We start from the raw sequence: 15,107 nt of genomic DNA on the forward strand, positions 1-15,107 counted from the left end.
AACTCATTCTGTCTGATGAGATACACTCTCCTTCACTACAGAAAGATGAAAGCTGCTTACATTTTTCTGAACCTAGCATACATTCAAAACACAATTCAAGTCCAATTTAATTACTTCAGGTTAACATAGATGATTCATAGCATGTTTGTTGGTTGTTTTTTTGTGTTGTTTTCAGTACAAAATCACACAGAGACATAATAATTTCTTAATTCTATTAGCTTAGGTAATTTAACTGCAGACTTTACCTTAGAACAAACTCTATAATACATCTATTACTTGCAATAGTCAACACCCCTTTTTCTTCTGAAGCCAGTCCCTGGTATGACCTTCCAATGCACTTCTTGGCTCTGGAAGAACAGGCTGCTCTTTCAGTTATGAGTTACAATATTAGTATGAGTGGTACACTTGAATAGATGTGTGGCTGCCCCACATTCCACTCATAATAGTATGTTTATACTAGCATAATGATGTGTATAGCAGATAGATGGGCAGGACCCGAGAAGGTGGAGATTAATGCCAGTATGTGCTATCGAATTTTGGCCCATGCGTTGGGGAGTGGGCTGTTGTCAACAGTGGGAGACAGAATGGCTGCAACTTAGAGCATGCCACTGAGACAGCTGTGCATTGGCAGCTCCTACCAGCTGCAGAGCACTAAGAACAAGAGAGTGTAATGGTGGGCTACCTAATGCGATCTTCATTCTAAGCTTCGTCTATCATCTTTTTCAATCTTAGTATTGTTAGAACATATATGAGATTTCAGATAGTGCAAAGCAAGATTTTACATATTACCTACTTCTGCTGATTCTATATGTGATTTAAGTAAGCTCATCACTTATCTTCCTTTCCTTTATCATTAGCACATCACACATCCCTGTAGTGCCAGTTGTCACTAGCCGTCATCCTTTCCAAACTCTCACCAGCGTCACTCAGTCTTGACTAAACTCACAAGAGGTGGAGAAATTAAGGTCTGACTCAAAAGACTCTCTAGAGACATTACAGAAATGCACTTTTGAAAATTTAGGGTACTCTTGATATATATATATCAATATATATATTATATTTATATTATATATATATATTATATTTTATTTATTTATTTATTTATTCAGATAAGTTGTTGTTGTTGTTATTGTTGTTTTGCAATAATGTGAGGAGGAAGAAACCATATCTTTAACTGGTATAGCTGTGCTGGCAAACAAGCAAAAATATTCATTTTTACTGATTTAGCTTATTTTTCCAGCAAACCTGCATAAACTACACTGTCTGGCAAAAATAAATTGATAGATAAATATCTTACAAGAATAAACAGCATTGTCATTGGTAATACAATGGCCACATCAGCAACTTTTGAGGGTAGATTAGGTCTTAATAGTAAATTTTAACCTCTCGGGTGCATTCATTTTTTAGTCTGTCAAAACTATTTTAGAGCTAAAGCAGACATCAAATAAACTTGTTGCTGCTTTATGCCATATTAACTAGAATATTTTATTTGCATTTTAGAATAGTCTTAACCTTTACTCTGCATAAAACAAAGATTTTTCATAACATTACATTGTTCATTCCATGTTTCTTAACACTGTGCTACTGTGTAGACTGAAGAATTAACATTATGTTTGTTCTTAGAATATACCCATTCCTCTTGCTGATTTCTACTGTAATGACTAATTAAAAAAGTCTTGAGACATGCTAGTCATATTCTATGCTCCTGTTGCATTTCATATGATTGGAGAACCTCTTATTACACAGTTTAATTGGTAAAGTGTCACTGTGAAATTCCAGAGACTGATACAACACTGACATTAAAACATGACAGTAGATTACTGATCTCCTGTTTACTAATAGAATTCTTTTGCATCGTTACTTTTTTAATAATAGTGTATTCTGTTATTTTTTACAGTTAGTCAATTAAAATCATAATATTAATGAAGATTTCTTTTAATTAGCAGCATTAATGCAGATACTTCAGTAAAGACAGCTTCTGAAACAGACTTTCTTGCCATTTCAATGTCATGTGTAAGCTTCACATGTCCCATTTTTTGTTCCAGGAAAACAAATAAAAGGATCATACTTGTCAAAGGCAAAAGAGTTCCTTAGAATCTACAGGTATGTCAGATAAGGTACTCCAGCAGTTATTTTTTTCCTCCTCAAAAATAAAAAAGCAGTGTTTGTGTGTTTCTGTGTTTCCAATTTATGCATTTACAATATGTGATTCTGTGACTTTTTTTTTTTTTTTCCTATGATCTACTAGAGCTCTTCTATACCCTTTTTTGATGTATTTATTATATATAATGCAAAGCCTTTTTCTGGTCTGTTACTGTTTCTTCCATACGTAACTGCATGTTACATGAAGATCTATGAAGATACATGCAGTATCACTGTAAAAACAAAACAAAAAAAAATCTTGAATTTTCCTCTCACTTTTTACTGCTCAATTGATCAACTACAACAGAGGAAGCTTTCACATTTCTCTGAAGTGTCTTTATGACAGGCTAGCTTGACTGATGACAGAAAAATATGTGTCCACATGGATATGGTAATAAACTGACACAGTCATTTTGAATTAACTTAAATCTTCTGCAAGAGTTTATCCTGGTCATTCATTTGACCTGCCAAAATAAAAATAGGTAAATAATTTTGCTTGGAAGAAAGAATGTTCAATGTTCACTGTGTTTTCTCAGAAGAATATCCTCAAAAAAAAAAAAAAAAAAGACTGTGGCTTATCAATAGTAAAGAACTATCTAGAATAAGCTATTGACATTTTTACAAGAAACTTGCAAACAAGCAGATATCCCCATTTAGTAATCCCCATTTAGGACTATTTAGTAATGGATTCCTGTATGAATGGTGGTAATGCTGTTCTGTGGGCTCTGAGGTGTAGCTTCTTTACTCTATTACTATCAAATTTCAGGTTACTGCAAAAATAAGAATACTATTAAAGCCAAGAATTCTGGCTAGAAGAAAGTGGACCTGTACTGCTACACCCTACATTACTTTTACATTTACCCATTTCTTGCAAACTTGTAATCCTAAGATTTTACTTTTAAAAAAAGAAAAACACCTTAAGTCAAGATTATCCAAATATCACATTATGCCTGACAAACATGACCCTGTCACAGGATAAAATAAGCTTAATGTAGAAAAAGATAAGCATATGCATGAATTCCATTAGTGCTCTCTGATACAGATTATTCATGTAGAAAACTACTGGAGGGAAGAAATCACCAAGCACACAATTTCAATGTGAGATGCAACAGAAAAAGAAGCGTAAGTAACATCACTTCCCATAAAAGATTCTAAGAAATATATTACCATCTGCAGCACATCACAACTTCAGTACACAAAGATCTAATTAATTAGTCTTGCTAACTGCATATTGTTAGAACTGAGAGAGTATGTAACTGAGGTGAGGTGTGACCAGACCTTGCTATCATTCTGGGATGTAGTTGCTAATAGCTTTCATTTTTAGATGATATGCCTGATGGGGAAGCCTCAGAGCACACAATGCTTAAAAGAGAAGAGAAAATTGTGAAAAGCAGGCAATAATGATGGTTCCCTGGTGTGGAATTCTGAAAAACAAAAATGTAAAATATTGGGAGATTGAGGAAAAGTTGTATTTCTGAACTATTGTGGTAGATATTATAGACCCTCTGTGAAAAACTTGGGAATGAGGACCGATTTGTAAGACTCTGCCCAATTGTCTATAAATAATACCTCTCTACATTTCCCTTACGTCTTTAAATTTGAATAGTGAGTTCTGTGCGTGCTAGCTGTACACATCAGGATAAATAAATCAAAATGAGAGAGAGGAGTACTAAAATTTAAGGAGCTTCTTGTGCCAAAATATATGCATGCCACATTCTGTAAAGTAATAACAATTTAGACCTTTATATAGTTTCATTAATATCTTTGATTAAATCCTAATGGAAGTGTTTCCACATCCATGAGACTGTAAAGCCTGCAGGCCAGCTGAGTGTTAAAGGAATACATTGAAATCATTCACAATGCTAGTTGAAGGCTGTTTTATATGTCTAGTTGTATACTTGTGCACTACTACACACATGAAACCCATTTTTCACTTTGTGGAAAGAAGCCATTCTATTTACAATCTGTATGACTTTTACACTATACTATTTTAATCAGATTACCACTACAATGAGAATTAATGTAATAGGATTTACTATAATTAGAGGCAAGTATACAGTAATCTACAATGAAAAGAACACAAAACGGTTAGTGAAGATCAATAGAGGATATTGTTTATGCTGATAATATAATGTTTTTTAAATCACATTAAGCCTGATTTTAAGCAGATTTTTTTTTTTTTTGACAAACGTTACTCAAACGATTTCAACCCAGAAGGGTTAGTAAGTCAAGTATTACTCTTGTCTGAGACAGAGAGAAGTGGAAATAAATAAAAACAGATAAAACCTAAAGGACTGCAAGCTACTCATTTCATTGTCCAGCCTGAATAAAAGACAAAATAAAATAAAAAAAAGAAAAAGAGAGCATGATTGATAAAATAGTGATAAACAAGGCTTTTAAAACATAGATTAATGATTCAGGCTTTAAATTATGGTTTTAAACCTCTAAGAATTCAATATTTATCAATGTTAATATATATCAAATGTTCCTGTAATTCCCATGTAAGGAAACCTACATGAAGTTTTGGTAAAGATTGCAGATCTTCCCAAGTGATTATATTGTTGTTATGTTCCTGTCTGTTGTAAAATCCTGATAGATCCATAAACCTTAAGATACCCATAGTACGCCTAGCAAGTGGCAATTAAGAATTGAAAAAGTGGTGAAAGATAAACCAACTAACTAAATCTTGATGCTGTGGAAAACATTTTTGAGGATCTGGGACAACACCTGATGAGAGAACCATCTTGACCACAGGCTGAAGGACTGGTTCCTAAGACTCATGACAGTTTTCTTATACCAGCACAGTGATGCATATAGCAGACAGATAGACAGACCCCAAGAAGGTGGAGATGAATGCCAGTGTGTGATCAAATCTTGGCCCGTGCCTTGGGTTTATAGGTGGGGAGTCAGCTGTTGGGAAACAGACTGGCTGCAACTTAGAGCATACTGCTGAGACAGTTGTGCTTTGGGAGTTCCCATCAGCTGCAGAGTAGCTAAGAACAAGGCAGTGTAACGCTTTCATCAGTAATTAGCTCATACCACAGCCTAGTCTCCCTATGGGAGGCATTGGGTTAGATTCAAAATAAAGTAGTGGGTTACAGTTTGTATATTTAAAATTATTGAAAATCAAATAGGACTCTTTTGTAGAGCAAAAGTTATTCATACTGTTACGAATTTGCAAGATTTGATATTTTAGTTACTGCATTTTTAATTTTAAGAACACATCAGAGGTAGCATTAGTAACATTCCAGGGAAATAAAGCCCTCCCATTACGTGTGTGTGCATAATAATAAATATCAGCTTCAAGAAACCCTTCAGACAAAGTTTAAAAAATGCTTCAATTTTTGAGAGTGTAGCTTCAGACAATATATAATATTTGTGGGTGGGTATCACACATTCTTGTTCAGCTCTGAAAATATTGGTACAAATAAATATAATATTTTTTTTCAATAAAACAATGTGGTAAAGATTTTAAATACGTCATTTAAATAATTAACAACTGGATTGCATTCTTTCAGGGTTGTAGGGTTAAGTACATAAAATATTTTTTCTCTATAGTTTCCTTCAAGACCATCTAATACAAAATAAGGAATTGAGCTGTTCATTACAGACACAGGTATCTTTGGATATCATATATATTTTTTCTACTTCTACTTTGGCTACATAGGGGATTTTGAATCCTCTTATCTTTTTTTACTAACTGGTGTCAAAACTTTTCCAGCCTCCAATAAGTTCTTTATAAATGATGAAAATTCATGTGCAGATCAACAGTCTTGCTACAAACTCGATTTTTGTAACAAATAAGCAATTTTCTGTCCTCTTCCTCAGAGAAGACACAATCAATTCTATCTTCTCTTCTATGCTGCAGTTATTGCTACTTTTGGCATAGCTGATCTGGCTCCAAACTTGCTGTGAGTAGACCAATTCTTTTTTAATTGCCCCAGTATAAAAATAAAATTGCCTTTATGGCACTCGTGATGTTACACTATGAAATTGCATAATGCCTTACAGCCTGGAAAAAATGCATTAATAGCACAGAGGAGAGAGGGGAGAATCAAGCAACTTACTATTACTGCCTTACCACAGAGCACAAAGGTGTTTGTTTGTTTGTTGCTGTTCTTTCGTTGGTTTCTGTTATTTTGTTGTTGTTGTTGTTGTTGTTTGTTTTTAAGAAAAAAATAAGGTAAAGTAAATAATGCACTACTAAGATTTTGTCTGGAACGGTGAATAGACTTAAACCATCTTTTGCTGTTATTGCAGTTTATTTGGCTGTTTTTCTGATCAGTTCAGCTTCTCTCTCTCTCTCTCTCTCTCTCTCTTTTTTTTTTTAGACATTATAATAGCTGAAATATTTACAATACACAAGATACATGATGCACAATATTCTATTCCTCTACCTTAATATCGGTCATTACATTACTACTCTTTAATATCCAAATATTTCTACTTTCTAACATACTCCAAAAATGAATCAGCAAAATATATTAAATGAAGTTATTCTTTAACATTCTGTCCTTGAACTCTGAACAAGAATTCTGTTGTTGTTCTTTGCTTGCCTCTTATTACTTAACAATTTTACTCGGAGCATCCAAAGAATAAGCAAGACTCTCTCTGGGTCAGTTGTACTCAGCTGGCACAAAATAACAAGGCCCTACTGAAGTCATCATTTTATACCATGTAATGGTCTGGCAGAAATATTTAGTCAATACATTTTGGTGAGTGTTGGAAGCAATGTTTATAGTGAGTGTTTTCCTGGAGCTGACCTGGATAGTATACGTCCCAAGGTCTATCAAGCTGTGATCTGCACTGCTACAGTGCCAGTATACGCTCTGCAATAGTTACAGTGCAAATACTCTTCTCAATATAACCTACAACCTCTTTTTCTCATGATACAATAGAAGATTTGAGAGCTCACTTGCTGTCTTGCCAACCAAGCAATTCACCCACCATCTGCATGCTAAGAGCATGCAAACAGTTACAAAACTATAGATGGTTCTTTCTCAGCACTGTGTTTTTGGGGAGCTGTTCATTGGCTCTTCAATCTTTGGAGCAACAAGACAGGATGCAACAAATAATGAAAATAAAGTTCTGGTTGTTTTTATTATTATTATTATTATGCTATTTTTAGATAAATAAACCTTCTTTTAATCCTGTAAAAATTCCTCTATAATATTAAAAGGACAAATTTTGGAGATTAACTAACAGATCCATAATAGAGGTCTGTTCTGGCATCCTGTCTGTCTCTGCAAATCTGTTCCTTTTATTGCAGTAATGCAAACTTCCTTAGAACCATCTGCACCACTGCTGAGTTTTGAAAAGAAAAACACAAAAAGAAGACTCAATGGATAATGAACAAGGGCACTCACAAACCCACTGCATTTATCTGTATACCCACTGTCCAAGCTGCTCTAGAGCATACACACTGTTGTCACTCTCAAGTGCTACAGAAGCTCAGCACATTTTGCTGAAGAAAGTCAGCTGGCTCACATGAGTCCAGAGGGATATTCTTCCTCCAGAACTTTGCCTGGAACTTAGTGACAAAAAAATAGAATGAATAAAGTATTGACCAAACACCAGAAAAAAATAAATATCAGTGAACGTTCAAATGGAAATAATTAAATCAAGCTTCATGTCTGCTTATGTAGCCAAAAGTGATGATGTTTCCAGTACTGTAAGTGACCTCGCTGTGGCTGAAAACACCCTTTTGCAGCATTGACAGGTTCAGAGTGTATCAGAGTACAATGACACTTAAAGAAGGTGCATGGATCCCTGAAGAAGACAGAGAATATAGTGATTTTAGGAACAAAACCAAAATACCAACACTTGCAAGTAGACACTGCAAAACGCATTCGGTCTGGCGATCTGTGCACATCACTGTGAGAGCATCAGTAAATCACAAGCTTTCCAACAGTTTGCCAGGAGGATTCCTGTGAACCTGAAGCTGAAGATTAGGGTAGGTTACATTGCATTTGATTCACTATGTGGGGAAAATAGTTATGTATAAACATCCCGATACTATTCTGGTTGTAAAGAATTTTATTATTTTGATGAATTTAAAATGGGGATAATACCAATGTAATTCCTTAGTTACTCTTCCTCCTACTTGGAGAAATCTGACAACTCAGGACAAATCTGATGCTGCAGCAGCTTAGCTTCTTTATGGTGATTTATATTACAAATATGACCAAATTCAAGGTCATAGCTAAGAACCCAAGTGAATATGATTAAATTAAATATAATGCATAGAATCTCATTCCCTTTTCTGTCATCTCCAAGTTGATATCAGCCTCATTGAAGGACTATCATGGTGAATAACACCAAATTCAAGACTGATGAATTTCTTGGAGAGTTGGCTCTAAGTTATATCTGAATCTTCATGAAATTTTAAGATTTAATTTCCATTTTCTTTGCCATAGGTCTTTTACAGTAGAAAAAAATCTCAGTTGAAAGGCATTTCTTTCCTCTCATGCACATTGTCATACTACTGTACAAGTAACATTTATCTGTTAATACACCTAACATGCACCAAAGACAGACATTTCTGCTCTGGTATATAACACTGCTTTAAAATGTTTCCACTTCTTTTCCTTCTGATCTACAGTACATACACTTACCACCTTTTGTCTCAGTCTGTGTTGCTCTGAATCTCATTAGCAAGCTTTATTCTAGCAAACAACTATTTGCCCTTTGAACTCAAATGGCCTTCACTAGGTGACACAAGAAGGCAGTATTTCCTGTTATCTTATAGTAAGAGACCATGAACTCACATATTTGTTCTTTGCATATTTTTTGGCTAACATGAACTTGAAGATATGGAAATTGCCTATATAAAATCTCTGTAGATGTCCTCATAACTTCTTCTACAGTCCCAACACTGAAATATCCTGAGACATTTTCAGAGTTTGTTGCTGCTTTTGATGTGCTTTCACTGCAATGCTTCCTCCTTCAATATCATAAGCTAAATCTTTCTTTGCAGTCCATTGGATGCAATCTCAGAACAGCTAAATTTTTCTTTCATCACCTATGCAGAGTCTCCCATTTGATTAGTAGCAACCCTGAAGTTGTTCATAAATTGTGTCATGCATTTGACTGCTTGGCTAACCGCTAGAAAAGGCAAACTCCCTGCTCCCCACATAGTATTCTTTCATCCTATAACTTCATCGTATTTACCAGAGACTGCCAATTACTGTAGTATATATAATTATTTTTTATGCACCCTTGTCAACCCAGATAAAAGAGGAATTCCATCACCTGGCTTGCACATATTTATTTTCCACAATCTTATGAATAAAGAAATGGAAACTGCTCATGTAATTAAGATCTGCTTATACAAACAAGGTTTACAAGTGGTTTATAAAGATATTTTTCCTCTTTTCATATTTGTTTGTAGAAGGATTACACATCTGCTCACTTGTGTTTCAGTAATATTACTGGGAAAGTTATAAGGAAATTCACGTAGAGAAACATTATTGAAGGGATGAACAATCCCAGGAAATCAGACAACTTGGAAATGGAATTTAGATTATCTTCTTTTGCCTGCTGGCTGCCTATTATCTTTATTTTTGTCTGTAATAATAATGATAGCTTGTTTCCTGGTACAGAGTAGGGGAAGTAAATGGGCAAAAGTCATGCTCAGAGTATGTTTCAAATGCTACAGAGTGAGATATATGTCTATGCCATCTACTTTGCCTTTGTCAGGTAACCATTATGTGTCTGCATGCTGTGTGTAACAACAGATAACTAAAAGAGCTGCCTATACTTCTACTTATCTGTATAGAGTGGGTTATTTGCAGACAGTAGTTATCATTACTTTGGGGAAGGCTGGAGAAAGGCAAGAGAAAGAGATACCCATTATTGTTTAAGTATTCTTTAGGATTTCTTATGTCTTCCACGGGTTGATTAAAATAATATGTTTCTGATTGTGCCTTATCCTTTATCCCTTAAAGAAGGAGCATGCAGCAATAATTTGCAGTGAGATTTTTTTTGTAAGCGTCCCCCTTGCATGCGTTTTACGCAGAAGGGGAACACATGGTCCTGAAAGAGCATTAATACTCAGGTACAGCTGGTCTTTGAAGATTTTAAGTGATCCAGATAGGAAGAACGAGCAAATGCCTCCCAAGGGAGACTGGCTGTTCTGACACCGCTCTATCATAAGTGTTAACACTTATGGGAAGATGTCTATGGAGACCAACGTACAGAACGGGGACTGTATTGGCAAAAGTAAAATAGGCATATAAGAAAATAAGACAAAAATAAAACCGTTAACCTGGACAGCAATAGAGAACTTAATCACAGTCTACCAGGCTAGCAGCAAAGAAAAACAACCAAACTGATTAATTCATCTATTGTTATTAGTTAATGCAACAACCTAACATTTCTCCATGACAGCAATGTCTCTGTGCCAGGTTTTTATTATCCTGCGGCACTGGCACTATTAAAATTCCTATTACTCAGAGAGTTTACATTGATTTAAAAAGGAGTTCTGTTTGCTGGATATAAAAAGAGCTATCACAAAGAATTTAGTGTCAGACCTTAGCTAAGGATCAACCCTATTTTCTATTTAAAGAATTCATTGGGTTTAAAGACAAATCACTTTTAAAGAAGTAAAGTTCTAAGGCACCAGATTTGCCTGAGGAACTGATCCCAAATAACTGCTTTATTTTTATTCTTGTCATACAGAAATATCACATGGCTCCAACCATACCTAGTCGAGCTTCATTACTGCATACTCTAGCATCCCATACAGAATTGCCAGAAGTAGAGACTAAGCAGGGTCATTAATTGCTCTTGTACAGGGTAAAATTCCCCCAGGTATATGTTCCCAAGAGAGACTAGGTTGCAGGAGACATAGGGAATAAACTTGATGCAGAGAACATGAAATTTGTGACAGAAATATTACAAGAGGAGGATTAGGAAACCTGGAAAATGTTATGCTCTTGAATCAGGTATTCTGTGCCAGGACCAGGAAAAAGTCAAGAAAAAGAAAAAATATGGAAGTGAATTGCATAATCCAATCAGGGCCCTAAGAAGAGAAGTCTTTCGAAGTCCCACTGAGATCAGTAGCAAATCCAAAACTTACTGTTAACACAAACAAGAAAGCTAAACCACAGAACCTGAAGTCAGGGGCCTAATCTGGGCCAAGTTTTATTCAGCAGGACTACTCCAGGTAAAAATTATGTTTCAGAAATAATCCACAATCACATCCATAGTTACAGCATCAATGAAATTGAAGCTGCTAATACAAAATGAACATACAAAACCAAATAAAACCATTATTTTTTTCTGAATTCTGCACAAAGACTGTATGTGGTTAAGGTGAAAATCTTGCCCTGGAGCTGCCACATGGATAACATGTCCCTAACTAGAAGGATTAGAACTACTAGGACATAAGAAATCCTAAGCTAATTTGGAAGCAGAACAGCTGAAGAAAGGCTGTACAACAGAAGTTGGAATTAGAGCAAGAGGTTAAATTGCTTCAGATTCTTTCTGTCTGTGCTGATCTTGATGCCAAATGTGAAAGTCTGGGCAAGATAACCATCTTTCCAAACCAACAAATCTTTTGTAGGCCAGAAAGTTTAGGAAGAAAGATCACAGATACTGTATCTCTGCGTATAATTAGGAAATGATCCTTATAAGCTTCTCATGTAAGATTACTTCAAGGAAAAAAAAAAAAAAAAAAAAAGGAATATGGAGTGAGGTACCAAATTATTTATTTATTTTTAGACAAAAGGCTATGAACAAGCCTAAAGTTTAAATTATGGTAGTTATTGTAAAGTAATTAAAAGTTGCTTCACAGATTTTTATCAAAATATGCCCAAGGAGTAAATACAGAAATTTGCTTGACTATGTAATTTTTCAAACCAAAAGCAATAAGCTATGGTAAATCTCAAGTAGGTCCAAGCTCCAGTCTTGTTCTATAATATCTGCATGAAGATTTTATAATGTTATAGGTTATTAAGCATGTTGGTGTATAAAAATATGCAGAAAGCTGGCTGCTCATAGATCATACAGCACAAAGCAATACTAGCTACATAACAAATTAGTAACAGCTGGATGGTTTGAAACTAGAAGGCCTAACATGACAGTACAGGGCAAATTCCACTCAGTTTATAAAACAAGACTACTTTACCTAGGGCAATAATGCAATGCCTCTAGATTGGATTCTGCAGAACCTGGGGCTGCCTTGTGAAACTGTATGATAACTTAGTCATGACAAAGATGCCACAGGATCAGGGAGCCCAGCAGAGAAATTCTGCTGCCTAGAAAGATTCCAGCTTGAGAAATCTTGATTGCTTCAAGAGTTGCAATGAATAAAGGAATTAAGCTTGAGGTTAGAAAATTAAAATGGAAGTCTATGTTTCTATGCTTCAGTATGTTTTTCTGAATATTTCAATTTTTGTAAGCAATAAACTTGCATTCTATCATCTTTTACCCTCAGAAGGATTTCATTATATGAGGTGCTTTAGATTTTCTGGTTTTAGATTCTCTTTGGCAGAGGTTGTTTTTTCCACAGGAAAGATTCTTTAGCTTTAATGTCATATTTCAAAATAAATTTTCTTGCTCTCCTTTGCTCTTTCCCTTTGACAGCCATCATTGCTGAGTAATGCCCAAGGTCATGCTTTTGAAAAGCAGATTCTTCATTTGCAACATTGCTGCAGAACCTATTGCACAGTATATATCCAGAGGACTAGGCACTTGTCCCTTTATAAAATATAGGTTGAATTCTGCAAGGGATGTGTCTGGCACAAGAGTTAGACACAAATCAGTAAAGAAATATAAAAGGGAAAATCACCAGCTCTAGAAATGGTTTATGAATATATGCACATACATTCATATGAATATGCAATTTAGGAGTATCCTGCAAGAAATGCATTAAATACAAGGAAATTTGTTCGACCAGAAAACATATTGTGAGTCCAGATCATTACTTGCTTGGGCAAAACTCCAGACGGAGCCAAAATCTTTGTCACGGAGTGTAGGCAGCTTCAACTATCAAGTCAAAATACTTGATAGAAGCTATAAAAAATAAGTTTAGTCTGGATAAAAAGTCCTGAAATAATGCCTAGAAAGCAATTATTTCCCTAAGACGATTCATTACCAAAAGAAAACTTGTTTAAAAAAAAAAAACTTTTCACATCTCCTGACAGAACATCAGCTATTTTAGTAAAATACAGTCATCTTCTCCTGCAACAAATTTCCACACTTAAGAAATCTTAGTAGAAAAAGCACTAACATTCAAATCATATTTAATGGAGAAATCAGACAAATGTCTACCAAGATTCTTCACATAAATCTGGCCTTCTTTCGTTGCTAAATCCTGCTTCCACAAAAGCAATAAATTATATTAATTTCCAGGAAAGCAGAAGTAGGCCTTTAATCACATAATGATTATTGAGATAATCCTTGTTAATAGAATAAATTTATTTTTTATAATAAATTTGTTACCACTAAAAGTGACAGTTTAACAAATCCTGGCTATGATGGTGACTGTTCTTCAGTTGCATGGCAGGTCTGTTCAAGGACCCCAGGATTTCAGTTATTTTTAATTTGCTTTCTCCTCCTAGTTTTGTTCCAGCTTTTTAATTCAACTGGTTAATGGTTGTATGGTTGTCCAACAGAAAAAAAAAAAAAAAGACTAGTTTGAGAATGACATGTTACCTCTGCAGCGTATGAACGTATTTTGATTTCCACAGCACTGAGTCAGCATTCTGATGAGTTAGCATTTATATTCCCGACAGCTGTTTATTCCTCTCAATGTAATTTCAGAGATAAATGTCCAGGAGGGATTTGTTGCCCCAGATCTATCAGAAAACATATTTAAGATATTCTGTGGTATTTAAATCATAAAAAAAACACTATTATTCAGTAACATTAGGACTAAAAGTGTTTAATTTTGAGCATTAAATAACGAATCTAATTCTTGTGTTTGTTTTTTTTTTTTTTTTTTTAAATGTAATGTAGTATTAAAGTCAAAGTATTTTTCATTTTATTTTCTATGCAAAATCACATTGATGGTTTCCAGGAACACGGTAAATTTAAGAAATATTTAGACACTTCCAGTACATCTATTTTATAAATCCTTTTATTTGGAGTTGAGAAAGCAGCCTTGAGAATAAAGGAAGAGATAGTAACTAGTGCACAGAAAGGACCAAACCTTTCCTGGAACAGCTTATCAGTTGTATCTTACTAAAGCCACGAGACTAGTTGGCACAGCTGGAACATAAATCTTGCTAGAAGTCAGAACCAGTGTACAAGGATTCACCGCATTCTAAAATTTGACAGGTGATCCAGAAGGGATAGTTTGTCAAATATGATGTAGGCTATGCTCATTCATACGCTGTAATTTTTTATCTACTTTTTTTTTGGTTTTGTTTTTAATCTTCTGTTAAAGCCATGCAGATGGTGCAGAGCAGCCTAGCTGGTGCGCTGGAGAGGTGTGGCCACAGCTGCCTCCTCCTTGGATTCTAGTTAGGGTCGTGCCATAAAAGCCTGTAGTAAATCTTTCTAGGAGTCTCATTTGTTAGACTTGGGTTTGCAATTGGCAGGGTGACTAAAGCTACTGTTAGTGAGATTAGAGATGTGTATATTATCCATACAAAACAAACAAACAAACAAACAAACAAACAAATAAATAAAATAAACAGTTCTGAATCTCATTATAATGCTGATTTTCATCATGGATGGTGGCAATGAGTTCTACAAATGTCTTCTGATTTTGATAAAAGAATTTAAAATATGGTTAATTGCTCAGTTCTCCGTTCTTTCAAACTCCTTTTTTTTTTTTTTTTTTTTTTTTTTTGTCTCAGAAGGAAAGTGAAAAGGGATTCTTGGTATGACTATTCTAAATGTTCCATTTATATTCTCTGTTACTTACCTTGTGTGTTTTCCTACTCTCCAGTCTAACTCAAGCAGACAAAACAAGTAACAGCATCACTCTACTAAAGTGTAAGACATTTGAAATGCAA

This window comes from Anas acuta, chromosome 12 (genome assembly GCF_963932015.1).
Source record: "Anas acuta chromosome 12, bAnaAcu1.1, whole genome shotgun sequence".
Lineage (NCBI taxonomy): Eukaryota > Metazoa > Chordata > Aves > Anseriformes > Anatidae > Anas > Anas acuta.